This window comes from Tympanuchus pallidicinctus, unplaced genomic scaffold (assembly GCF_026119805.1).
Source record: "Tympanuchus pallidicinctus isolate F22 unplaced genomic scaffold, pur_lepc_1.0 scaffold4, whole genome shotgun sequence".
Taxonomy (NCBI): domain Eukaryota; kingdom Metazoa; phylum Chordata; class Aves; order Galliformes; family Phasianidae; genus Tympanuchus; species Tympanuchus pallidicinctus.
The window spans coordinates 23464115-23491646 of record NW_026294758.1 but is presented as its reverse complement, the minus strand read 5'-3'; the positions used below and the strand labels follow the sequence as shown (position 1 = coordinate 23491646).

The following is a 27532-nucleotide window of genomic DNA, read 5'->3' as shown; positions in this document are numbered from 1 at the left end:
AAGACGCTCTGGGCACACGGCAGGGAAGATGCCCAAGACTATGAGCATTATCAGAACTGCCTAAAACAGAGAATGATGAATGTATACATCAGTGGTGCTCCCAGTGTGGGCAGTTCTCCACAGGAAGAATTCCTGTATAAGTAGGTTTTGTCCAATATCCTGCAGTGTCCCTCTGATTTATGCACTTCAGCACAAAGCCTGGCCAATAAGATCTGGACATTCTCACTTTAATCAAGTGCACAGTGTGGAAGCGACACACTGCACAGCATTCTTCATTACGCTTTTTGAATATACACTACCAAGACAGGGTAAAATTCTGCAGAAGGTTTTTTGTACAAATATGTCTAGTTATAACATTTCTATTTAGATATTCAGCTTTCTGCATAAGTTGCTTCTCAAAACATCTTATGTCAGCATGTCCTCTTCATTATTTCTTCAATACTACCTTGACTTCTTGACTACTAGGAGTCAAGAACTGAGAAACTGAGCTAATGAAAGAAAAGGAACTTGTGTCTAGAATGACTGGGACTGCATCCAAACTCAGGATTGTTTTGCGTGACTTACCTAGTAGTCTTCTATGATGGTATTAAATGCATCAATAGACAAGAAGTGAGCCACTGATATAATCTGTTTGGACTCCAGTAAGGACTTTGACATGGTCTCCCATAACATCCTTTTCAATAAATTGGAAAGATATGGATTTTTTGGGTGAACTCTTTGACGAACAGGAACTGTTTTCAAGGCTGTATCCACAGAATTGTCTTAATGGCTCAGTATCTGGATGGAGATCAGTGACAAGTTATGTGCTTCAGTACAAGGTCTGTACAGGGAGAGACATTCTTTAATATCTTATATCTTAATATCAGTGACATCGACAGCGGGATCAAGAGCACCCACAGCAAGTCTTCTGTGGATGACATCAAGCTGTGTGGTGCTTGATGACATGCCTGAGAGATGGGATGTAATCAAGAGAGACCAAGGCAGGCTTGAGCAGTGGGCCCAGGAGAGCCTCATGAGGTTCATCAAATCCAGGCGAAAGGTCTTGTACCGGGCTGTAGCAACCTCTGCTATCAGTACAATCCCAGACAAGAAGATTGAGCATAGCCATTGAAAAGGACTTTATGGTACTGGTGAGTGGAAGCTAGATGTGAGCCAGCAATGTGCCCTTACAGCCCAGAAAGTCAACTGTACCCTGCGCTTCATCAAAACAAGCATGGCCAGCAGGTCAAGGGAGGTGGTCTTGCCCCTCTGCTCTGCACTGGTGAGATCTCACCTGGAGTACTGTGTGCAAACGTGGAGCCTTCACTACTGGAGAGACATGGACCTATTGGAGCATGTTCAGAGGAGGGACACAAAAATGATTGAAGGGTAGAAATCCCCCCCTAAGAGAACAGACTAAGAGAGCAGGGGCTGTTCAGCCTGAAGGGGAAGAGTTTCCAGGGAGATCAGAGAATTGCCTTTCAGTATGTAAAGGGTGGCTGTAAAAGGGATCAGACTATTTAGCAGTGTCTGTTGTGATAGGACAAGGGAAAATGGTTTCAAACTAAAAGAGGGGAGATTTAGAGTAGATATAATGAAAAAAGGTTTTTAAAGTGATGTTAGTGGAACACTGGAACAGGTTGCCCAGAGAGGTGGTGGATGCTCTGTCCCTACAGACATCCAAGATCAGGCTGGACCAGGCTTTGAGCAATCTCACAGAGCTGTGAGCGTCCCTGTTCATTGCAGGGAGGTTGGACTATGTGACCTTTGGGACTCCCTTCCAACTCAATTATATGATTCTATGATTCCATGATTTGGTTTCTGGTTTTACCATGCACTATCTGTACGACATAAGGCAAGTTACAGTGTTTTTTTATGCAGTCCATTAAGAATAAAGAGAAGTTTAAAACCAATGCTAACAAGGGCTGCAGCAGCACTTTTCAAGAACCGGATAATATTCACGATCTAAATAGGTGCATGAAAAATGCTGCTGGTGTGGCTGATTCACACTTGAGTTTGGAAGAGAATAACTTTGATTTTTATTTATTTATTTATATAATTTTAAGACAATGCACGGTCCTAGCAAGTGCTATGGAGAGCACTCTGCTCAAGATTCCTGATGCCGTAACAGCTACTTGGGATCGGCGAACCAGTCACTGCTTCACCACCCACTCTGCCGTCAGTAAAATGGTGAAGGTCATCAGCAAAACACGGGGCCCGCTGCTGTGAACGGTCTTGGGTCTAGCTCAGAGCCTTCTGCCGCGCTCTACACTCCCCTCTCCTGGAGCTATGATCCGACCGCGTCAGATCTCGCTAGCTGCTTTCCCACGGCCTCTGCAAGGACAGCGCACTCCCGCTGATGACAAAGCAAGCAAGTAACCCTTCACAGCTGCACAGCAGGTGAGGCGATCCCCGCGGCGCGCCGGGAGGAGTCCGGAGCTAGGCCTGCAGGCTGCGCAGGGACCTTCCCTCTGGCCACTGCTGGGGCCGTGCTGCCCGCAGCTCTAACACCTTATAGAAGCACCGCGTGGGGCGGGCGGCAACAGCTCGCAGGCCGGTACGACGCAGCGCGGCCCTGCCCTGCTGCCCGCCGGCGACTCAAGGCCCCGCTGCGCTCCGAGAGGGAAGGGCCGGCAGGGGTCGCTGCGGGGCCGGGCACGTTCCCTCCCGGCGCCGGCGGTGCTTTGGAAGCGCTCTGGCGGCGGCGGCGGAGAGGAGAGCGGGCGGCGGCAGCCGCCGTCGCTACCGCCCGGCCTCCTTTGTCCCCTCCCTCCCAGCGCCGAGCCGAAACCGACGGGGAGCTGGCAGCTCGGGGATCCGCTCCCCTCGCCACAGCAGCGCTGTCGAGGTCGCCATCTTCACCTCCATCCACCCCGCCCCGGAGCCTCCCGGCCGGGCTCACAACGCCGCGCCCCACCGCGCAGGGAGGGCGCTCGGCCGGGAGCGCGGGAGGGGGCCCGCACCCGCTGCATGTGACTGCCTGGCCGCGTCGGACGCCCCGCCGATCGCGCCCGCATCCTCCTTGCAGTCGCCCCGCAACGCGGGGAGAGGCGCGGGACGCCCTGCGGAGGGGTACGGAGGTTCCGAGGCGCAGCGGGCAGACAAAGGAGCGGGCGCCGCCGTGGGCAGCGGTGAGTGACGTCGCGGGGGTCCGCAGAGCCCGAGCACCCGGTGCCACGGGAAGCGGCGAGCAGGGAAGGGAAAGGCAGGGCCGGGCCGAGCGCGGGTACCGATACCTGGCGGCAGGAGGGACCGCTCCCTGCCCGCGCGCTGGCGCTGCAGCGGGGCCGGAAGCGATGCTCGGCCGGCGGGCTGCGGGCAGGGCGAAGCGCGCTGCTCTCTGTCGGGTTGTCGGGCAGGTGCCGCGGCGGGCGGGTGCGCGGATGCGGGCCTCGGGCCCGGCCTGCGGGGGGCGGGCGGCAGCGGGCGTGGGGTGACCTCAGGGTGGTGCTGTGGATGGGCTTCCCGAGGGCCGCGAGCTTGCCGCTGATGCAGCCCGGTAGCGCGTCCCCGAAGAGGCGGCCGTGTGGCAGCGGAGGTGCGCTTGTCCGCTGAGGGGGGGGGGGGGGGGATTCGACTTCTGCTGACCGCATCTAACCGTGTGCTTCTGCCAAAATCTCGCTGTTACAGGCTGAGAGAACATAAGGTCCTGGGACTTTTTGCTCTGAAGTTGATATGATTGAAACTGTAAGTCCGCTCATTCTGTTCTTAAGTTTGGATGGGTGAATGGATGGATGGAGGAATTGTTTAATCTCTGTCTCACATTTTTTTTTTTTTTTCCTACAAAAAACTTCAGGTGCAAATTAAATAAAATCCTAAACAGATTTCTCATAGCTATTGCAACACATCTTTACAGTACTGTGATAACAGGATGCAAAACTGAAGTGGTTGTAAACCTCTGATGTACTGTTTGGTAAAGCCGGAGGTTCTGTTTTTGAGGTTTTTTTGTTTGGTGCTGAGTCTTATTTAATCCTGAAGGACAAGTGGCTGCTACTGAATCTCAGTTCAGCAGTAAGGGAGCCCTTGTAGCTGTAACACTGACGTGCTTCCTTATATTTAACTGAATAAATCGGGGCTATGTGTGAGGAATAACCACATTTTAAGGAATGTTTAGTCAGTGCCATTTGCTTAGGTAATCTGATTAATGATAGCTCAGTACAGATACAGGGATGTTTCTGAAAGGTATCTTCCATATTTGTGACATAGTCACAATTTTGAAAGACAAAATAACTTACAGTGATTAATTTTTTTAAGGTTAAAAGGGGCTATTGTCAGTGAAATTGTAGGGAATGTTCAAGCAAATAGTGAACTAAGTAGAAGCTCAAGTAAGCAAAGAAGTCATGCACTGTGTATAAATTCTAATTTGTACATAGATTTGTTTACCAATATATACATCACTGGTCTTCAAACTTAATTTCACCTTAAAATCTGAATATGGTTGACTGAACACCTAAACATGTTTTGCTAATGTAGAAAATGTTTTCAACACAATTTCTACTTTGAGGAAAGAAGGCTCTCATTACCATAGAAGATCAATTATTCTGTGTTCAAGACTCTTCCTTGTGGAGTTTCTGAGTATCTAGACCAAAGATGTTTAGGTCAGAAACTGAGAAAAATTGTGTTGTATGGTCTATGAAGTGTCCTAATCCATTTCTACACAAGATGAAGAAAACTGAAACTGTTGGCAGGTGCATTTTGTTATCGAGAAATGCTGCGGCTGTATCACGTATTATCTTTTATTGAAAGCTGTAAAGCTGTAAAGCTGACCTTATTCAGTTTACCTATACTGTAATACAACCACACAAATTACTTTGAAGAATCCTGGTAGTTCTGACCCTATAAAACATGTAAGGAGTTCTGTGATGGCTTGCAGTGTGCAGCCATCTAAGGGAAAGCCTGTGGAGGGGGTGGCTTATCATGTTTGAAAAAAGAGAAATGAGAATGTTTCAAACATCCTGTCATGGTTTCTGCTGTAAAAAAAAAAAAAAAAAAAAAAAAAAAAAAGTTGGGCTGCTTTAGAAATGGAAATGGAGAAAAAAAATGCAGTTTATGTTCTAAGTGACTTTCTGAATGTTTTTTCTTTTTTATTGGTACTTTTCTTCCTAGCCATCAGAGCATTCATTGCAGTGATTAGAATACTACTCCTAAAGCAGGGTCAAGAAATTGAATTATGTCCTATGGAAATATTGCAGTAAACAAGAAATATTAGATATTCACGCTTAACATTTCTCCCTGGTGTATGATCAACACTGTTCTGCTTTTCTAGAAGTAGTGGTTCATGGTAGTAAAGTAGTTTGTTAACCAGAAGTTCCTTGGTAGTCTAGCACCTGGTAACCTGAACAAGCCTTTTGGAGCTTGCCCAAGCCCTTTAGATGTTGGTACCAGACTTTTTGACCGTCAGACGTGGAGTGTGTGTGTGTGTGTGTGGGGGGGGGGGTGTCTCTTTTTTCAGTAAGATTTCTTGCTAGCAGTGCAATACACTATCACATAAATAAAAATGACTTTTTTTTACACTGTTGACATATAAATAATAAGGAGAATATTTCATTATGGTGTGTATAATTGAGGTGGTAGTTTCTTGGAGCTGAAGAATTTTTTTGAAGTTAAGAATAGTGAAGTGATATTTCATTTCTTTAATGTGATCATAGACCAACCCTTAGGCATGAAATGTGAAGCTGAATTAAATTACTCAATGATGTAACAAACTCCTTCCCAAAAGTATCTTTCTTTCAAGTCTTTTTTTTTTGAAGGAGGGTAACTTAGCTTGTTGTGAAGAGGCAGATTGTACATAAGCCTGATGCGCTACATGCCTAAAAAAATCTCTTGTCAATCTGCTTTACACATACAGTAAAGACTCACTGTAACTCTGGGTTCTGGTCAGTGTCACCTGAGCACTTGGTTATAACTTGGTTATAATCCAAATACACCTGACCTTTTACCACCTTTGAGTGATCCCTTGGCTGTTCAAATTAGTTTTTGGTTTCTTAGTTGCAGCTTGTGACTACACTTGGGAACTTGATTGTAGGAGCTGAGTAGAAATTTCACATCAGATATATTAGTTCAACACATGTTTTTAGTAGGTAGGGTTCTATCTAACACTAAAAAGTGTTGCTTGACATAAACACATGCCTGAACAACCCACTTATCTTTGGTTGCCTCCCTAGCTCTGGATATCTGTTTCTCATGCCATGCCTCTCTGTATGTACAGATATGAGAAAATGGGTAGTCAGTAGCATGGTCCTTCCTACAACCTTGCTAGTACCTTCCTCTGTCATGTTAATGAAAACGTGTTTGCTAGTAACTACAAGTAACTACCCATCTTGAATACTGGTCTCATTATGTCTCCTAGTAGTAGCATTTTTCTGCAAAGCACATAACTGAGATGTGTGAAAATGCTCACTCGTTCTGATGCCTTAGGTGCAAAGAAAAGCATTCTTGTTTTTGCTCAGGGTTTGTGGGGAATTTGCTGCTATGTACTCCATTTATGTGGTTGGTACATACGTGCCCATTTTCTAATGCAGTTTTATCAATTCTTAAAGCACACTTTAGCAGGATTAGTATTATGGTGGATCTTTTAGTATTACAGCTGTTTTGCTATTTTCCTCTTGGAACAGACATGCTATAGAGGCTAAGTGTATATGATGATGACTACACAAGTAAATACTTTGTTGTTGTTGTTCAAGAGCAAACATTTGAATGGATTTGATATAAACTTGGGAGTGGAAAAGAAAAGGGGGTATGAAAAGAGAAGTGTTTTTGTATAGCATTCTGGATGAAAAAAGGAGCAAATTTCAAGCATCTCATAATCATTTGAAGATTTGATATTTTGATGGTGCAAGACAGTCTTGCATTATTAGTGTTTTGTTTTTTTTTTTTAACTGCATTACTACTGATGATGTCAGGAAATAATGATAAATTTAAGACAAAGCAACCTGAAACAAATGAAAGTGGGTAAGAGAAAAGTCAAACAGTTGCACTGAACGTGTTGAAGTTTTCACGTTCATGCTGCACTTAATGAGTAGAACGAAGAGAATAAAGAGGAAAATTAACAATGAGAATGCTGGCTGGTTTTGACAGACAGTGTTTTAGAAAAAAGAAAAAAAGAACAAGATGAATGATTCCGGAGAGTGCTGTGTGAGAATCTATTCTCAGTGCTTGTTGCATAGCTGGGTGTTATAATGTTTGAGGACCCTTTCGGTCTCTTTTTACTTCTATGTGTTGTGTGCAGTTGTTGTTGAATTTTTCACATCAGCTTTTTACTCTGGTGATAACTACTGTCCTACTCAAGTTGAACCTGGCAGGTACATTAGTACTAGACAGTCATTCTCAGTGCACCAGGGGAGAGTATCGAAGGAAAAAAGAAATAGAATTCATAGGCTGAGATAAAAGCTGTTTACTAAGAAAGAAGAGAGAAATAAGCATGTTATTATTATTATTATTATTAGAAAACAAGTGATGCACAGCGCAATTGCACACTACCCACCCAACAATGTCCAACCAATTCCTGAGCAGCAGCTGCAGCCTCAGAACTGCTCTCAGTTTTATAGTTTTTTTTCACACAATGTCATATGATATGGAATTGTAAAACCATAGAATCATTATGCTTGGAAAAGATTGTTAAGATTGCCCAGTCCCAGTCCAACTGCTAGTCCATCCTCACTATGCCCACTAAACGATGTCACTCACGTATTTCTTCAACACCTCCAGGGACAGTGACTCCACCAACTCCTTGGGCAGCCTACTCCAATGCCTGAGCACTCCTTCTGAGAATAGATTTTTCCTAATACCCAAGCTGAACCTTCCCTGGTGCAAATTAAAGCCATTTCCTCTTGTCTTGTCACTGTTGTATGGGAGAGGAGGCTGTCTGCAACCTCACCGCATCCTCCTTTCATGCAGTTTCAGAGAGCTATGAGGTCATCTCTAAGCCGCCTTTTCTGAGACTAAACAATCCTGGTTCCCTCAGCCACTGCCCATAAGACTTGTGCTCCAGAGCCTTTATCAGTTCCATTGTCCTTCTCTGGATATGCTCCGAGGCTTCGATGTCTTTCTTGCAGTGAGGGGCCCAAAACTGAACACAGTATTTGAGATGTAGCCTCAACAGTGTGCCAAAATGTATGCATGGCTCTCACAGAGGGGTGGTCACCTCCCTGCTCCTACGGCCAGTGCTATTTCTAATATAATCCAGGATGCCATTGGCCTTCTTGGCCACCTGGGCACACTTCTTGTTCGTTTTCAGCTAGCTGTCAGACCCTTTTCCACCAAGCAGTTTGCCAGTCACCCTGCCACAAGCCTGTAGTGCTGCATGGGGTTGTTGTGACCCCATGTGACATACAGGATCTGACATTTGATCTTGTTAAAGCTTATACAGTTGACTCAGCTCTTTCATCTATTCCATCCAGATGCTCTGAAGGACCTTCCTACCCTTGAGCTGATCAACACCTCCTCCCAACTTAATGTGACCTCCAAATTCTCTGAGGGTGTACTCAATCCTCTCATCTAGGCCATCAGTAAAGATTAAACAGGGTCCCAGGAATTTCTTTTAGCACTATTATTTTACTTTCACCTTTTGGAACGGGATTGTTTTCCTCTTGTAGTCATCAGGTGAATTTGAAGAACGCTTACTTAAACACTGTGCAAAAGCAGAACTTTCATAAATTGGTTTTCTCACAAAAACAGTCATAATTAAACATTGAATTACTATGTAGAAAGTTCTTTGTTACTTTTATTTTTTGCTTTATCTTGTGGCTCATGCTCAAAAACTCTTGTACTGACTGATAACATTTCTTTTAATTGGCCCCGTGTGGTGCAGCTATTCTCATCAAAGGCCAGTTGCTAAAGGAACTCCACCTACTCCTTTAAAGCTTCCTGAGAACATTTTTTTGTTTGAACTCAGCTACCTGTTTCCCTTCTTAACCATTCCAGTGAAAGCTAGCTTGATCAGAGCTTCCACATTCAAGTCCCTTTCAAATAAGCTGTATTTTTTAAGACTTACTCTTGAGAGAAACAAAATGAAGTAAAATTGATTTAAAAACCAGTTTTAAGTTAAGGTCTGTCATGTTTACTTGAGCTTTGTAAACAGATTTGGTGTTCTAGTAGATACTCATTTCTCCAGTCAAAACTATGTGTTGTAGAGTTCAGAAGCAGGATTTTAGCTAATTTTCTGTGTCTAGAAAGTCAGTTCACTTCAAAGAAGTAGACTGAAGCTATTTTAAGTAACATCTAATTCTTATAGGGTAAGCATGGTGGAGTGGTCCACTATGCTTACCCTATAAAAATTATTCATATATTTATTTGTATATTATTATATATATAATTATATTATATATTATATAAATAATATATATTATTTATTTATTTATATATTTATCCACTAAATTATTGTTTATTTGATATTTCATGTGCTCTCTACTCATGAGTTTTTAAAATTGTCCTCATATACATGATACTTAAACAAACAAAAAGCTTTCTTACAATACTATTACAAAAAAAAAAAGAAAAGAAAACTCTCTATACTGATGGAGTTGCATGGAAAAAAATGCTATTTGCACTACTTTTTATGGGCTTGAGGGAATCATTTGTGGAGCTCCAGGAAGACTACTTATTCAGTAAGTTTTATTTTATTTTCATAATTTTATTTTTTGTCCTGTCAAAAATTCATCTTAGACAAATGTTTAGGTGATCTACTTTCACTTGAAGACTGTCACTAGTGTCAGTGTGGCTGATACAGCAATGGTTTGCTGCATAATTGAATTTTTATTTCAATATTGAAAGAATGACTTATTCTGAAAGATAAATATAGGTGTGTTCAGCTCTGTTATTTGATTCAGTTCTAAGCTGTTTTGGGTTACAGTAGTTTGATTCTCTTAAAAAATGCTAGTTCCACTTGAGACTGTATTAGGCTCTTTCCAAGAGTGTATATGTCAGTATAGACACCTTTGAGAAGCACATGGTTAACTAAACACACTGTTTTTCCTCATGTACAACCCTCCTGTACAACCCTCCTGTTGCACCAGTGCCAAACTTGTTATGAGAGTTCTAAAGAAAAACTTCTAAGTCTTGCACTGGAGCTTCTTCTTCACCCATGCGTATTAAGCAGTTCTTCCACTTACTCCAGACCTTTCCCAGGAATTCTATAGGAGCAGTGAGTGAATTCTTTCAGTTTGAAGTATTTCAAGTAAAGCCTTGCCTATGATGAGTTGAGCAGTAAAATTATCATTGAGATCCTAAACTATATCTTATGCAGGTCAGTCACATTCTTGTGAATGCATTTGCAAAGTATTTGTCATTACCTACAAGTTAGAGTTACGCTGCAGTATTGTCTCTTGAATCTCTTCATTGGAATTTTGATTGCTTTAGTTATATTCCAAGCTGTTTTACAAACAGACATTATCACAATGAGAATCAACGTACCAGAGGCTATCGTGCATTTGTTCGGTCAAGAACAAATTAACCAAGAGTTGTTTGTTCTACCAATCCTTGCCTTCTCTGTTTTCAGGATGCGTATATATATTGATAGTAAGATGATTCTTTTTTCTGTCCTTCTCTATTATTTTAAAATTTCTATTTGAAAAAGGTTGTTGAAGGTAAGCTGGGTAAAGTGATTTCATTTCTGGGAAACTCACAACAGGTAGACATGCAATTTTCAAAACTAGAGTGCATTTTAGTGGAATACTGTATAAATGAAGAATTCCTCTGAAGAAAATATAACTTTTAAAATAAAAGCCTCGTTGCTCTGAAAGTGGCATCTGTGCAGATAACTATTCAAATATTAACACTATGCTAAATATATACTATTTCCTTTTGTTTTTTTTCTAATCTTCAAACTCAATTCCTTTTCTTTCAGCATCTGAAAGTGCAGTGTGAAGGCTTTGTTGGTTTTGTTTCTAATAGTTAAGGTCACTCCCAGTTTGTCAGTGTTCTGCTCTTAAGATAATTTTATGTGGATTTGATGGGTGGACTACCTGATGGATAAGGAAGGGATTGGTTGAAAGGCCACAGACAGAGGGTGGTGATTAATAGCTCTATGTCCAGATGGAGGCTGATAATGAGAAGTGTCCCCCAGGGGTTTGTCTTGGGACCGGTGCTCTTTAACATCTTTATCAATGACATTGGTGAGGGAATTGAGTGCACCCTCAGCAAGTTTGCTGATGACACCAAGCTGAGCGGTAAGTTTGACATGGTGGAAGGAAGGGATGCCATGCAGAGGGATCTCAGCAGGCTTGACAGGTGGACCTGGGTAAATCTAATGAGGCTAAATATAGCAAAGTGCAAGGTTTTGCAATTGGGCCGGAGGAATCCATTTCAGAGCAGCCCTGCAGAGAAGGACCTGAGGGTCCTGATGGCTGAAAAACTTGCAGTGAGCCAGCAGTGTGTTCTTGCAGCTTGAAAGCAAATGGTATCCTGGGCTCAGTCAAAAGAGGGGTGGCCAGCAGGGACAGGGAGGGGACTGCTTCTCTCTACTCTGCCCTTGTAAGGCCCCATCTGGAGTACTGTGTCCAGGTCTGGAGCCCCCAGTAGAAGAAAGACAGACAACTGCTGGAGGGAGTCCAGAGGAGACCCACAAAGATGATCAGGTAGCTGCAGCAGGCTGAGGGAGCTAGGCTTGTTCAGCCTGGAGAATAGAAGGCTGTGGGAGGCATTGAAGCCTTCCAGTAGCTAAAGGGAGCCTGCAAACAGAAGGGAAGTCAACTCTTTACAAGGGTAGAATAACAGCAGGACAAGGGGAAATGGTTTTAAATTGAGGGAGGGAAGATTTAGGTTGGATGTCAGAGGTAAGTTCTTTACTGTGAGAGTGGTGAGGTGCTGGAACAGGCTGCCCAGAGAGGTTGTGGATGCCCTGTCTCTGGAGGTGTTCAAGGCCAGGTTGGATGGGGCCCTGGGCAACCTGGTCTACTATTAAATGGGGAGGTTGATTGGTTGGCCCTGCATGCGGTGGAGGGGTTGGAGCTTGATGATTCCTGAGTTCCCTTTCAACCCTGGCCATTCTATGATTCTGTGATTCTAATAGTGTTTGTGGTGTACTACCTTTGTAAATGTAACTTAATTTGTATTTGCATTTATTCAAAGATGGTGAATGCATTTTAAATTCTGTACTATTGACAAATTGCAGGTAGAAAATTTTGTTAATCATCATGGTAAAGTGTGTGGGGAGGAGAAAGGCTGAAGTCAGAGCCTCTGTTTAGTACTGCATATGCTCAGTTCCACAGGCACTGCTTACTCTTTGATGTATCGATATCTGTTGCTTAATATTGATACCTGTTGCTTAAGACATCTGTCTGCTTAAGTCAGATTATAAGCAACATAAGCTGCATCATATTGTTTAGTTTTTATCTGATTTTTTTGTGATTCTGCAACTAATCCACTAAAATAATCAGTTATTCGTTAATGATTGAGACTTCTGTGTCTTCAGAAAATTACATTCACGAATCTTGTAAAGCTGGCAAACAAACTGCTCTCAAGCTGCATAGAAAGCACAGTTACTTCTGTAGCTCATGTCCTGGTGATTTCTGTCACATCACTGTCAATGTTTTAGGTTCTCTTCTTTTAGGTAAGTCTGTCTGAATGCTTTTGTATGTGTAGTCATCGCCTTAGACACAGAGATAATTCTGAAGTGTAGTCAATGCTTGTTTATATTAAAAAAAAAAAAAAAAAAGAACATTTTTAGGAGGACCTGTATTCTGTTTTAGAGCAATGAAACTGTTTGGATAAAAATAAAAAAGCATTAGGCTATTTTCTTAATAATTATTTCAATCAATGCCGACTACAGATAAAAATTTTGAGGGAATTTGTATGGCGACTGCCTGCAGGTTTTTATGGAAGATGGTGGAAGTTGTGCTGGCACTTTACTACTATTGTCTGTGTAAGCTGAAAAACTGGGAAACTGGGATAAGCAGTTGTCTTTCCCCATTACTGTATTGACAGCCCCAAATTTTAATGAGTTGCAATAATGTTATTAGTTTAAAAATATTTACCTATTAAGAGTCCAAGAAGCATTGATACTGGATCAAACTCTGCAGCACAAGTTCTGATATGGTTCATCAATTGATGGCCTGTGAGAACAGACTTTTTCACTCTTCTGTTTCTTAGAAGAATCATCCTGAAAAAACCACCAGGCATGTAGTGCTAAAATGTTCTATGCATTCAGCATTCAAAGAAGCTGGTGGGGGCTTGTGAGAGCTGCTTGTGCCAGGATAATTGATCTAACATGACACAAACGTACAGTCTGACTGACATTACACAGTAACCTGTAGAGCTGAGCTATCATGGCTGTGTTCTGGTCATCCACTACATTTTGCTTTCATAAATCCGTTTGTTGTTTGCAGTGTTTCATACTAATAATGCTTCCACTGAGGCATTTTTTCTTTAACACACCAGGCCATCTTTTAAGAGAGTGTGTGTGGGAAATAACTGCTTTGAATTTCCTAGTCTTATGAAAACAAGTTTTGTATTTTGAAGACTGTTTGGTGAAGTCTAAGGCCATTTGTGTAGGCAATCACTAGCTATCCAAATAGCTCCACTCGATAGACTCCTTCTTTACTTGTTGAAGGAGTTCTGTAGAAGACGTAAGTTTGGGATGAATCGAACCTCGAACATTCATCTGTTCAGTTTTGTTTATTGTTCTCTTGGTTACCTCAGGCCTTCTCCTTCTGTTATGTACAGGATTTGTACTGCAATAAGGAGACTGATGTCTTTATGAATTGAAGTAGACAGTCAAAGGGTTGTTTATACTACATTTTGAAGGAAAAGAGCTCTCAAATCCTAGGTTGGCAGGTATGAAAACAGACTTCCTCCTTCTGAAAGCACACTATTAAATGCACCTTTCTTCCACCAAAGCCCTGATGGCATCAACCTCATCCAGCCATTTCCTTAAAAAAATAGAAAGAAAAAAAATAAGTTTACATGCAGTGAAAGACACCTCAGTGAGATTTAGACATGTGTGGCTTGAGTGGTTGTAAAGTAATAGGAAATAAAATTGTTAGTTCACAGTACTTTTTCTTTATTAAACGCTTACGTGCTAAAACACTGTAGTACATGCATAATTTTTCCATAATAATTGACTGTGTTCACCTGGAATGAAAATGCAAGATTTCAAGCTTAGTTGCTTTTCTACATTACCAGCCTCTGACCCATGTATTTTTTCAGTCTTCTCCTTAGTGTGTTCATACAGCATAGTCCATTAAACATCCAAATAAACACACCTGTGCCACTGATGAGCCAAAGAGTTTCATTAGACCAGAAAAGAAATAGGAAAACTTGATACTGGCACAGATAAAGATGGCAAAGATGACCTACAGGTCAGCATACTAAGTGCTTGACCATAAGTAGTTTCTGGGAAGATTGTCTTTTCTTTTTTTTTTTTTTATTAGTGGAGAGATTTCTGGAAAAAAAGGGGGGAAGGGAATTAAATGTACATAATATGAGATATTGAAGTATGTTAATATTAATGCTTCTGAGGATGTTTGAAAATGTTTAAATTGAGGGGAAAAGTTATTCAGAGGAGTTTGCTGTTCCAAGCAGTCTCCTAGGCTGTCAGTGAGTATCTCCCTCTTTCAGAATTATCTGTGTTAAAACTCTGGCTCTAAATTGTCCTCTAAAGGACTTTATTTTTGAGGCATACACATCTCTGATAGGAAGGGGAGAAACTTAAACTATCTTACCTGATTCTTAATGCCTCAATTTACTTTTAATGTTTCTTTTCATAATAATCTTATAGCCTTCGATTTCCAACTATTTGCAGTGATGAGCTCATTGCCATTTACTAACTCCATTCGCATTCATTATCATTTCATTGAATGGATTGATATACAGAATCACAGAGTTTTAAGTGCTGGAAGGGACCTCTGGAGATCATCCAATCCAACCCCCTGCTGAAGCAGATTCAACAGAACAGGTTGCACAGGAAGCATCCAAGTGGATTCTGAATATCTCCAGAGGAGACTTCACAGTCTCTCTGGACAGCCTGTTCAGTGTTGTCATCCTTGAAGTAAAGAAGTGCTGTTTCAGGGTCAACCAGCTCTTTTCGACCACCTAACCTTCCAGTGCTCTAGCAAATGGAATACTTCCAAACAGATCCTTCAAGAGGTCAAAGTTATCTCTCTTCAAATCCAGGGTTGCAGTCTTTCTTTTTGCCTTTTTTCTTCCATATATAATCCCGAACTCCATTATCTCATGGTTGCTGTATGTAAGGCTGTTCCAAGCCTTTACATTCCCAAGCAGCCCTTCCTTGTTTGTAAGAACAAATTCAGCAGCACACTGACTCCTCTGTTACCTGTGTCAGAAAGTTATCTTTCATGCACTGCAGGCAATCTGGACTGTGTTTGCCTGGCGGTATTTCTTTTCCAGAAAATATCAGGGTAATTGAAGTCTATGAAAGTTCATGCCTATGGTCATGAGGCTACTTTCTTTAGTCTGTAGAAGACTTTATCAGCTTCCTCCTCTTGATCAGGTGGTCCAGAATGATGTCATCCATACTAGCTTGTCCCTTAATTCTTGCCTGTAAACTCTCCACTCATTCATCATTTATTCCTAGGCAGAGCTTAATAACAGTAAGAAGCTTTATGATTACATGATCTGCTGGCTATCAGTCATTTTGTATAGGCATATGATTGAAGATATGAAGAAATTTCCAAATAAGGATTTCCTATTGACTGGAATGGGAGGATGACTAAATATCTATGTATGTAAATGCTATATATGAATAGAGACATGTAAATAACTCAGCAGATGTAAAAATGATACCTTGTATCATTTCAGTTTCTATTTCTAAAAGCTTGCAAAAGGATGAAAATGTCTGTTAGTGAGCTGATGATATCAAAACCCAACATACAGTCTTACCACTTTCTTATGGATAAATTTATCAAACTGCTGAAGCTCAATATTGGTATTCTTTAAATGGAAATATCTGAATGTTTGAAGACTATTTAAGTATTCATGCATTGTAAATCCATGATCTCTTCATCTTAGAAAATAAGAAGCAAATGCGTTTTTTAAACTTGCTCTTTTCTAATAGTATCTTAACGCAAGTTCATCAGATTTGAACCTTAGAAAATTCCATATAGTTCCACTGATCATTTCCTCTCTGAATTTGATGCACTTACTAGTAACGGCGTTAGTTTTCTGAAGTGTATTAGTTCTTAAGATGCACTTGTAGCTACCCCATCAAAGTAGGCTTGTTTGATGTTTGGGCTTTCTAAAAGTGTGTATTGCTTCAGCAGAAGCACTATACTAATAGATATATTTCATCTTTTAATGACAATCTGTATGCCATTTGTTAAATTGATTTTTACTGTTTAATCTTTATTTTCATCAACAGCTTTTGTACTGAGTTTCTCGAATACAATCATACGACTCTTAAGCAGTCATGAACTAAGTAAAATAAGAAATCATCTTAGCAGATAATGCCAGGATAAAGATGAGATTGCATGTAAATCTTCCAACACCAGGGATTCCTTGCAAATACTTAAATTGGAGTTTTAGCTCTTCTTATTTAGAAATAGAGAAAATGTATTGAATTATTAACTCTGGAAACAAGGCTCTAGACAAACAGAAAGCTAACACTTGAACAGCTGTTATTTATAACAAATATTCTTAATGACTGATATGGGTAAGCGTGCAATAAGCTGTTGAAACTTTTCATAGAAAGTGGTTACAACTTCACTGGTAGTTGGCCCTGACAGTATCTGTAAGCAAACATTCTTTTTGGTGGCTGATGCTCTAGGCCAGTTAATTTAGAAACATTTCAAAACAGAAGTTCAAAGCCACTTACAAAAGTGGTTTTGTCAATTAAATTGCCTGTTAAGATGTGGCTTTAGTCAGTCTAGGCTTCTTTCATACGAGACTAAATAGCTGTGACGTGACAGTTTCATACTAGCAGTCCGTTTGTAACTGGATTCTGAAAATGTTGCAGGAGGATGGCTTTCATATTTTGTTGACGTTACTTTTACCATATGGTTTTAGATTTTGAATGTTATAGTTTGAGAAGGTGAAATTCATATATTTTCTACTTAGACTGTAGAGGGATGAAGAAATACATTTGGCTTGGTATTTGTAAAAGTAGATATTAATACATCGTACATCATTTTTTATTTAAACATTGCTGAATACCAAGATAACTTATACAGAACTGCAGTCTCTGTGTGTTTTTAGGATGTCCCATGACCTTTTCATGTGTACTCTACTAAAATCTCACACACCATCAGGATGTTTAAGAGCTGTTGTCCCAGTTTTGTCTCAGTAAAACTTATATGATATGAAAACAAAACAGTGTGAATCTTTATTCTGTTTCAAATTCTGCTGCATTCTATTTGAGTGGTGGACTATATAATACTGAAGTTAAATTAATAGCTTCTCCTATGGTTATCTCAACAATTGGCCACTGGTAATTTAAGTGGAAGTAGCTAACTTTCAGTGACAATTCAATTACAGCACTGAGGTCTACTTTAAAAAAGCACATCTGCCTTACTGGCTTACAGGATTTTATTTACTTTTTTTTAATTAAACTTTTTGGGCAACTAGTGCAATGTCATTTGTTATAAGCTGATTATTCTGTTGTTTTGTCCAAGAAGCAGCTCATCACGATGCAGTTATTATATAAAATGGAAGAAAAATCCCCTGAGCTCAACTTACAGATATTCTGAATACAATTAACATGGAGGCAAATTCTCATTTGTTCGGTTTTGTGCTATTTTGCAAGAATCTGATCATATGTGAACTTTTCAGTGAAAGTGTCTTTATTATTACCAACTGTTTAAGCTTTTAATGCTTCAAAGCCAAGGAAACTTGACTAAGTATTAGTCACTGAAATGTTTTCCCTGCATGTCTGCTGCTATGTTGGTAGCCTTCTGCTGTGCTCTGACTCATCATCTGAACTTCAGGACCTGTTGTTCTCCTTCTCCTTAATAACTCTACATCCTTGTTATGATCAGTTGAACAGGTAACAGTTCTGTTAATTGAAGTTTATTTTTGTCTCTTACTCATTCTTCTGAAGTATCTAAAGATATACACAGTATAATGCCAGAGTTGTTGACTCTTTAACTGGAGAAAGGAGACCAAACCTATTCTTTCCACACTGCCTTCCCTTCTATCTATGTAATACAGAAGAATTGCTTTCATCAAGGCAAATACAGCTAATTCCTAATATCATCTCCATAATTAATCATAGATTTACAGAAACCTTGGAGTTGGAAGGACCTCTGAAGGCCATTTAGTCTAACTCCCCTGCAATGAACAGGGACACTGCAGCTAGATCAGGTTGCCTAGGGCCTTATCCAGCCTCGCCATGAAAGTATCCAGTGATGAGGCATCAATCACATCATTGGGCACCTGTTCCAGTGCCTCACCACCCTCACTGTAAAAGACTTTTTTCTTACATCTAACCTAAATCTACCCTCTTTGAGCTTGAAAGCATTTCCCCTTGTTCTGTCACTACAGACTCTGCTAAAGAGTCTGTCTCCTTCTTTCCTGTAGCTATGTGTTAGATAATGAAAGGATGCCTTCAGATCACCTTGCAGCCTTCTCCAGGCTGAAGAGCACCAGCTCTCTCAGCCTGTAGGAGAGGTGTTCCATTTCATGAATTGGTTTGGTGGCCCTTCTCTGGTGCACTCCAACAGATCCACGTCTCTCCTGTACCGAGGACTCCACATGTGGAAGCAGTGCTCAGGGTGAGGCTTTGCCAGTGCAGAGTGGAGGTAGGATCACCTCCCTCGCCCTGCTGGCCACGCTTCTTTTGATGTGGCCCGGGGTACGGTTGGCTTTCTGGGCTGTGAGGGAACATGGCTGGCCCACGTCCAGCTTTCCATCTGCCAGTACTCCCAAATTCTTCTCAGGAGGGCTGTGTACAGTCCTTTTGTCCCTCAGCTTGCATTGGTAATGGGGGTTGCCTCAACCCAGGTGCAAGATCTTGCATATGGATTTGTTGGACCTCATGAGGTTCACCTGGGCCCACTACTCAAGCCTGTGTAGGTCCCCCTGGATAGCATCCTGTCCCTCTGATGTGTTGTGTCAACCTCACTCCACAGCTTGGCATCATCAGCAAACTTGCTGAGGGTGCACTTGACCCCACTGTCAGTGTCATTGATGAAGATATTAAAGAGTATCAGCCCCAGCGCTGACCTGGGGGACACCATTCTTGCAACCAGAGGAAAGCCTCCTTTAACATCTGCCAGCTCTGCTCTGACCTGTCCATGAGAACAGTTTCCCAGGGTGTTTAGCTGACTAACTCCTAGAAGAGATGGAATTTCACTTTCCTAAAGTTTAGTTTCCAAATTTTACTCTTCACCTGTTTCATATTCCTCCGGAGTGTGAATTAACCATAGTGTGGAAATGAGATGTTGTTTTTACATTAGAACTAACAGGATAAATGTATTACTAATAGTCCTTTCCTAGTCTTTTTACTTCATCTGGGGTCTCTGATAGTCTTCGCATGCTCAGCAGACAGATGAAGTAATTTATAGTCACAGACATTAGGTAGATGGTGTAATTTATAGGTACAAAGACTGTAGCCCTTGTCTGTCCAGCCATCTGGAATGCCTCTGAGCCTTGAGTTAAAGACAAGTTAGATGGCGGTATGGGAACTGTTGATCACAGCCTGAATCTCTGATTGACCATTGAGGCAAGCAGTGAAGGGGTGGAGCTTGGCTTCACCTCTTCTAGACCGCATTTAAGGACTGACTGCCACTTAGGAATGATCTCTTTTGGAGATCGCTGCTTGTGGAGTTTATTGCGAGCCTACATCAGTGAGCATTTTTCATTTATTATCTTTCCACCGTGATAATCCTACTTAGCTAACCTCTGTACATTTTTTGATTGTACACCTATTCATTGTACAGTGGCCCACTCCTGAACTGTGGCAAGGATATCAGTAGGCTCATTATATCGAAAGACTACTAATTTTTTTTTTTGCTGGACAGAAAAGACGTGAGTGAGAGGAAACTTAAGAAGTTAAACAAGATGTCTGGGTGGTTGAAGTCCCCATGCACGACAAGCACTTATGATTGCGATGCCTCCTGTAGCTTGAGCTAGAAGACCTCATCAACAGGCTCTGCCTGATCTGGTGTCTGTCTGTACTAGACACCCATCACAAGGTTCTCTTTGCTGCCTCTGTCTATAACTATCATCCATAGGCTTTCAACTTTCTCATGGCTGTTCTTTAATGAAAGATCTTCACATTCTCTTCCTTTCCTGATTTAGACAGCAACATCCCATCCCCTCCTTCCTTGTTTGTCCCTTCTGCACAGCTTGTAGTCATCGATTGCCGCTCTCCAGCTGTGGCAACCATCCCACAGGGTTTCAGTAATGACAACTATGTTTATGGTCTTCTAGTAGCACAGTGGCTTCCAGCTCCTTCTGTTTGTTTCCTGAGATGCAGGCTTTTGTGCAGAGGCATTTTAGCTGGGTCGCTGGTATTGTTACTTTCTTAAAGGATGACTCCTCAATTCCTTTTAGGTATTTCCCTTGATATTCTCCATTGCATTCTCCTGTTACCCCAGCACTCATTGCCTCATCACCGTGGATTTTTGTATGTGCTGCAGTGTTGCTAGAACCTCTCAAGACAATGGGTCCTTCAGGTTCCCCTGAAACCTTGACCTAATATAGTGTCTTCCCACACCTTATCATGGGAAGTCTTATTAGCCCCGCACCCCTTTCATTCCTTGTTTAAAGCCCTTCCAGTGAGCCTCGGTAGCTTTTTCCCAAGGACTCTTCTTTCCCTTTGAGAAAGGCAAACCACATCTGTGCCCATAAACCCAGTAATATGTAGATTTATTGGTTGTTGAAAAACCCAAAGTGCTGGGATAGCACCAGCCACAAAGCCAGGTATTTAAAGATAAGATCCTTTGGTTTGTTTCTGTGTTTTAGGCAATGCAGGAGGCAGAGAAGATGGTCTGCGCATTCAATTCTCTTAGCTGTTGTTCCAAGGTCCTGAGGTCCCTTTTGATAGTCCTTGACCTACACGTAATTGCTTCATCTCTCCATGTATGGAAAAACAGTAAGCAGTTGTGGTCTGCTGGCTGTACCAGGCTTGGTAGTTTCCTGGTGATGTCCCTCACATGAGGACAGCAGACTTCTCTAAGAAGACAGTCTGCTCAGAATACTGGATGTTCAGTTCCACGCAGGGAGGAATCACCTACAATACTTGTCTCTTCTTCAGTGAAGAGTCTTGATGTCGAGGGAAGGCTTTTAATGGTTTGGTTTTGTTAGAATGCCTAGACTGAGTGAGCTGTAACCCACAGACTGGCCTTCCACGTCCAGGGCCTCACACTTCTTGTATGGAGGCACCTGCAGGGGTGGAGCAGACCAGGAGAATTTCATTTGCTCCTTCAGGTGCAAACTTGCCTCCATCTGCTCTGTTCTTGTCCCCAGCCTTGCAATTTTTTTTCCTCAACCTGATGTGATGCCTTGAGCTCGTGTTTTTTCCTTAGAAATAACCTGTTTGTGCATGGATGAACTGTGGTTTCCCTGCTCCTCCTTTTTGTTCCTAACAACAATTTTTCATCCTGTAGTTTGGCCGCGAGGCTGAGTAGACCGTCTGTCTGCTCGCATGTCACACAGCTGTTCTGACAGTTGCCCCACGGAGACAGCGAGAGGTTCATGCGCTGTGCACATCCGGAGGTCTGAAGTGCTACGTGGTTGCCTCCGAACTCGGTCAGGGTTGCAACATCCTTCCTGACGCGGGTGACATTCTAGCTCTCTTCCGGGTGGATACCACGATTAAGTCTCGGTCCTTGGGGGGATAATCCTGAACTTTGCAGCTGATAATCACCTAATGAATTATCTCTGTAGCCCTCAGGTACTCGCTGCTTGCTCCCTCGCTCGCCCTCCCGCCCTGCACGAGCTGCCGCGCGGTTAGCCCGGACGTCCTGTTTGCTCAGCTCCCTCGCGGCAGGTTTTATCCGCCGTCAGCCCCCGACTCCGCCCCACCGCGTCAGTGCCGCCGCACGTCGGGGGCTGCTCTCACCTCCCAGCGGCATTTTCCGAGGAGCCTTGCTGCGGATTTTCTCTCTTGGGAAGGCTCCCTCGGTGTGAATTTCTGCTGTGCAACTGATGCGCGTGTTATTTTTTGTCTTTTTTTCTTGATCTCCCAAATTTCTGTCCTCATAAGGAAGTTACCAGTTTTCCATCTGTGACATATGATACTGTTCTGATGAGTTTCCTCTCTTCCTTACCTTCCTCCTTAGCATTCTTCTCTTGACTTAACAATTTTGTTCATTTATATAATCTGTTTTACCTGCTTTTGTCTAGTACCTCAACTGTTTCTGGTCTATAAATTTTCCCTTTGATTTTTCTCAGGAGAGCATGGGATGAAGGTTTTTTTGTTTGCTTATTTTTTATTTATTTATTTTTTTTAATGTTTGAAAAGACTACAGTTTTATTTTTTAAATCTGGCTTACATCAGCCTGACAAAAAACAGAAGACTCAGTTCCTTTGTTTGTGAACAAAGAAGACTGAAATATGACAAGCCCCTATTGAAAATCAGCAAGCAAATGAAGCATGACAGATAAAACACTAAGACTCAAGAGCAGAAGAGATTTAAAATTAAGTAAACATATTGAAAATCCACAAAATGTTACCCTGTTTAACACAGGAGATGCATAACATTTAGTTTACTATAGCTTCTGCCATATTTTACATTAACATTTTGAACGGGATTGGAGGCGTCTACTTTCCTCACATCTTCAATGTGTTTAGAAGTCCAGTTCTGATATGCAAGTGCAGTCAAGTCAATTTATCATTACAAATGGATATTCTCTGAATCATCTCTGAACCATCACAGGATTGGTTGTTGTTATTGTTTCGGTTTTAGGTTGTTTTTGTTGTTTTTAACAAAAGTTTAGCACTGGTGAATAATCCACTGGCCATAACAGTTCAATAGCAGGTTCTAGTGCAGTGGTTATTCTTGTTAATTGGAGACAGTTCTTCTGAATCTGTTTACTTTCTGTTATTGCTTGCAGTACTTGTAATCTATCCTTCCTTTTACTGAGAACTACTGAGCTTGTTAGCACTTTTCATGGATGATAGTTAATGGCAAATGTCTTTGCTCACACATACCATGAGTCTTAACTGAAAAGTTATGCATTTCTATTACACACATAGTTCAGGAAATAAATGGTTTATACAGTCTGGCATTACCTGTGGTCTGAAGCCTGATAAGTGAGATGGATTGTCTAGCTGGAACTGCACACAAAATTCATTGGAACATCCATCTGTTTTGGTCCTTTCCACTAGCTCCTGGTAATAGTAAGATATGACTAGCAAAGAAAGCAGCCAGAACTGAGCTGCTGCATTTGAGTTACTGTTTCTCAGCTATTCATGTACTATTACTGTATATATATGTGTTTAAAAAAATATATAATATATATATATATGTGTTAAAAGATTGTATATTTATATAAATAAACACATGCCTGTCTATATAAAACATATAAATCTATTAAAAAAAAAAAAAAAGAACTGTGTATTTCCTCAACTCTTGTTTGTGGAAACGTATTAGTAAAGAACACCAAAAGTGCAAGAAGTCAGTACTTGCATTAAATACTGCAGTAAACAAGGAAGCCGCTTCTTGAATTCATTCACTGATGCCAGGAGCTATCAAGCTTTTCTGAATTATGTTATCTGTGATGCTTTGCAAAGGAAAAGAGATGAAGAAACTCCTGATTTTGGCCCGACTGTTGACATCTCTTGTATTTTCTTCATAGTAATATGAAGTTACGTTGTTCTGTGCTGTAGACAATCTATAGTGACAGCTGTAACAGATACTTACACTATTTTTTCCTCTTCTTTAGAATTGGGGATATCTTCAGTAAATAACTTGCTGCTTACAGAAACGACTGAAATAACTGAAGTTGTGAAATACAGGTAAGCAATACAGCCAGTTTATTTTTCATTTTAAATGCTCAACTGAACATGGATGATGAATCTATGAATATTCATTGTGATGACAAAACCATCAAGTCATTATAGGGTTTTTAACCTTAAATAGATTGATTTCATGAATTCTGAAAATTGTTTTGATTGCCAGCCTTGTGATGGTGGCTGAAAAACTTAACACGAGCCAACAGGTGCTCTTGCACCTCAGAAAGCAAATGGTATCCTGGGCTCCATCAGAAAAGGGGTAGCCAGCAGGGACAGGGAGGGGATTGTCTCTCTCTACTCCGCTCTTGTGAGGCCCCATCTGGAGTACTGTGTCCAGGTCTGGGACCCCCAATACAAGAAAGACTGGGAGCTGTTGGAGAGGGTCCAGAGGAGGGCTACAAAGATGATCAGGGGGTTGCAGCACCTCCCCCTCAAGGACAGGCTGAGGGAGCTGGGCTTGTTCAACCTGGAGAAAAGAAGGCTGTGGGAGGAAGACATCATTGCAGCCTTCCAGTATGTAAAGGGAGCCTACAAACAGGTGGGGAGTCAATTCTTTACAAGGGTGAATAATGGCAGGATTGAGGGAAAAGGATTTTAAGTTGAGAGACGAAAAATGTAGGTTGGATGTCAGGGGGAAGTTCTTTACAGAGAAAGTGGTGAGGTGCTGGAACAGGCTGTCCAGAGAGGTGGTTCATGCCCTGTCTCTGGAGGTGTTCAAGGCCAGGTTCAATGGGGCCCTGGGCAACATAGTCTAGAATTAAGTATGGAGGTTGCTGGCCCTGCCTGTGGCAGGGTGGTTTGGAGCTTGATGATCCTTGATGTATCTTCCAACCCAAGCCATTCTATGATTCTATGAGTCCCTGATGACAAATCCAGCAGAATTACATGAAGCAAATTCCTTATGTGCTTGTACAAACATTATAAATGTAAATGTAATCTTAACAAATGTAAAAACATTGGTTAAGATTCATACCTAATTCAAACCAACTTTAATAGGAAATCCTGGTACTTTGTGACCCTCAAGTAATTTCATGAATTATTTTTGATAGCATTGAATTGTCTTATTGGCCCACCAGACTCAGGTATTCCTGATACGTGTAGCTCCACTTATTTTATCTATTTTTTTTCCCTAATTATTGTACCGAAGTATATTCTCTCTGGCTTTTTTGATTATTTTATGTCAATTTTACATACCTATTTCATTGTTGAAATTAAGTTTTTGAAATATATTTGCTATATCTAATTCTTCAGTAAAATGATAAAATTCTGGTTTTCTTTCATGACTAAGAATTTTACTTAAATTAGCATCGTGTGTCATCGCTTATGGTAGTTTGCTGTAGAGCTTTGAAAGACTCATTCAGCCTGTCTATACTACTTAATTTCCCTCAAGTACTTACACTTTGGTGTGCTCTCATGTAATGTAGATTAATGGCCATTATTTTTAATGAGCTGAGTTCACCTTTAACAAAATTCCAGGATATATCTATTCCATATCAACTTGAATAGTTGATATAATTGCTACGCATTTATGTAGAATTGAGTTCAGTGGATTCAGGTTTTTGAATTATACTTTAATGTTTTTCTTTACTGTTTCCTGTTCTGTTGTCTAAAAATTCCATATGAACTTTCAAGACAGATTATTGGATTACAGTACTTTAGGAAATATGAGCAAAAAAGTGTTGCATGTGTTGCTTTCTCAGGAAAAGATGTGTCTTGTGAACACATTACAGAATTATATTCTAAGTGCAAAGCATGCAAAATAATATTTAATTACTCAAGTACTAAGAAATAAATATTTTTCCATTTTACATAATTCTCTGTGCTTCTGAGCATCATTCATGAAATACATAATTTGAGCAACAGTCAAACAACGATTTCCCCTAAACACAATAAAAGTCAGCTGAATTTCATTTAAATATTTGTTAATAGCCAAAATGACTTTTTTTTTTCCTCTTTTCTTCTTTCTCTCTCCCTTTTCGCGAGCTTGTTTGACAACTCTGAAATGTTTTGAGTATGACTGCAATAACAGACATGTTTAGACTTATCTTTCATGTTAAGCACTTCCTTTCTATGAGCATACTTGCTATTTTCAGCTGTGATTTTGCTATTAGTTGTAAGCATAGTGCCGGAGAGCCTGGGAAAGGAGGAGTCTGCACATGTATTTACCCTGGAGAGATCTGTTAACAAAGAGGTATTTTTTATTACCAGCATATGAAACTGGAAGGGTAGGTGGTGTCGTACATCAGGAACGGGAGCTGCACCCTGCTTCTTCTAGCCCTGCTGTTTCATCTGTGGCCTGCTTCAGTGCTGTTATGTCTCAGGAACAGATCCAGAAGCTTATATGCCTACCTTATAAAAAAATGTTACAATGAGGAATTGGCATGGTATGTGGAGATGGGAAATGTCCATTCTGGAGATTTTGTCAGGAGTTCAGGGAAGAAAGCAGAGAGAAGAAAATGGTATTCAGATGAAGTAATAAAACAAAAACGCATACTGTGGAGGTTGGTGAAAGTGAGAGAAGAGACAACAGGCATTTGAGTGGCAAATTATAGGGATAATAACAGCAGGTGAAAAATGTTGGTGATTTGCGATTGAAGAGGAAGACCAAGGAATGGAGACAGCATGTTTAAGGAGAACAGAGTGATACTGATCAGGGTATACTCAGTATCAGGGTGATACTGAGTGTATCAGGAGGGCTTATGCATGGGTGAGAGCTGGTGCAGGAGCAAACCAGTGGGGAAGGGAAAGGGCTTCTATTCAAGTACTGGAGACAGTCAGCAGTGATACAATGGGAGAAGAGGGAGACAAGAAGCAAAGAGAATTGCAGAGTCACAATCATAAGTGTTGGATGAGACCTCTGGAGATCATCCAATCTAATCCCCTTCTAAAGCAAGAACGGGTTGCATAGGAAAGTGTCCAAATGGGTTCTGAATATCTCCAGAGGGAGAAACTCCACAACCTCTCTGGGCTGCTTGTTCTAGTGCTCTGTCACCCTCAAAGTAAAGATTTTTTCCTTACATTCATGTGGAACTGCGTGTGTTCCAATTTGTGTTCATTACCCCTTGTCCTGTTGCTACATACCACTGAAAAGAGCCTGTGCTCACCCACTTAAGTACCTCCTGTTAGGTATTCATAAACACTGATAAGACTACCCCCCTCAGTCTTCTCCAGGCTGAACAGTCCCAGGTCTCTCAGCCTTTCCTCATAACGGAGGTGGTGTGGCCCCCTCATCATCTTTGTGGTCCTCCACTGGACTCTCTCCAGTAGTTCACTGTCTTTCTTGAACTCAGGAGCCCAGAACACATTATTCCAGATGTGCCTCACCAGGACAGAGAAGAGGGGAAGGATTACCTCTCTCACCCTGCTGGCCATGCTCTTTTCAGTGCACCCCAGAACACTGCTGGCCTTCTTGGCCATATGGGCACAGTACTGGCTCATGGTCCACCTGTTGTCCACTAGCACGCCAAATCCTTCTCTGCAGAGTTCCTTTCCAGCAGGTCATCCCCTAACCTGTACCTATGTGTGCAGTTATTCCTCCCCAAGTGTAGGGCTCAATATTTACCCTTGTTGAACCTCACAAGGTTCCTCTACACTCAACTCATCAGTATGTCCAGGTTTTGCTGAATGGCAGCACAATCTTCTGGTGTGTCAGCCACTCTTCCTAGCTTTCTATCATCAGCAGACTTGCTGAGGATGCATTCTGTTC

At 41.5% G+C, this 27532-nt stretch overlaps 1 protein-coding gene across 1 annotated transcript in view; it reads left to right on the top strand.

The window, feature by feature from the left end:
• The first annotated feature begins 2687 nt into the window (after nt 1–2687).
• Nucleotides 2688–27532, top strand: part of CDC42SE2 (CDC42 small effector 2) — a 99889-nt gene continuing 75044 nt past the window's right edge. The window contains exons 1-3 of the mRNA XM_052701062.1: nt 2688–3110; nt 3610–3666; nt 23757–23829. The gene's annotated coding sequence lies outside the window, so the exon portion shown is untranslated. The remainder of the gene's footprint in view (nt 3111–3609; nt 3667–23756; nt 23830–27532) is intronic.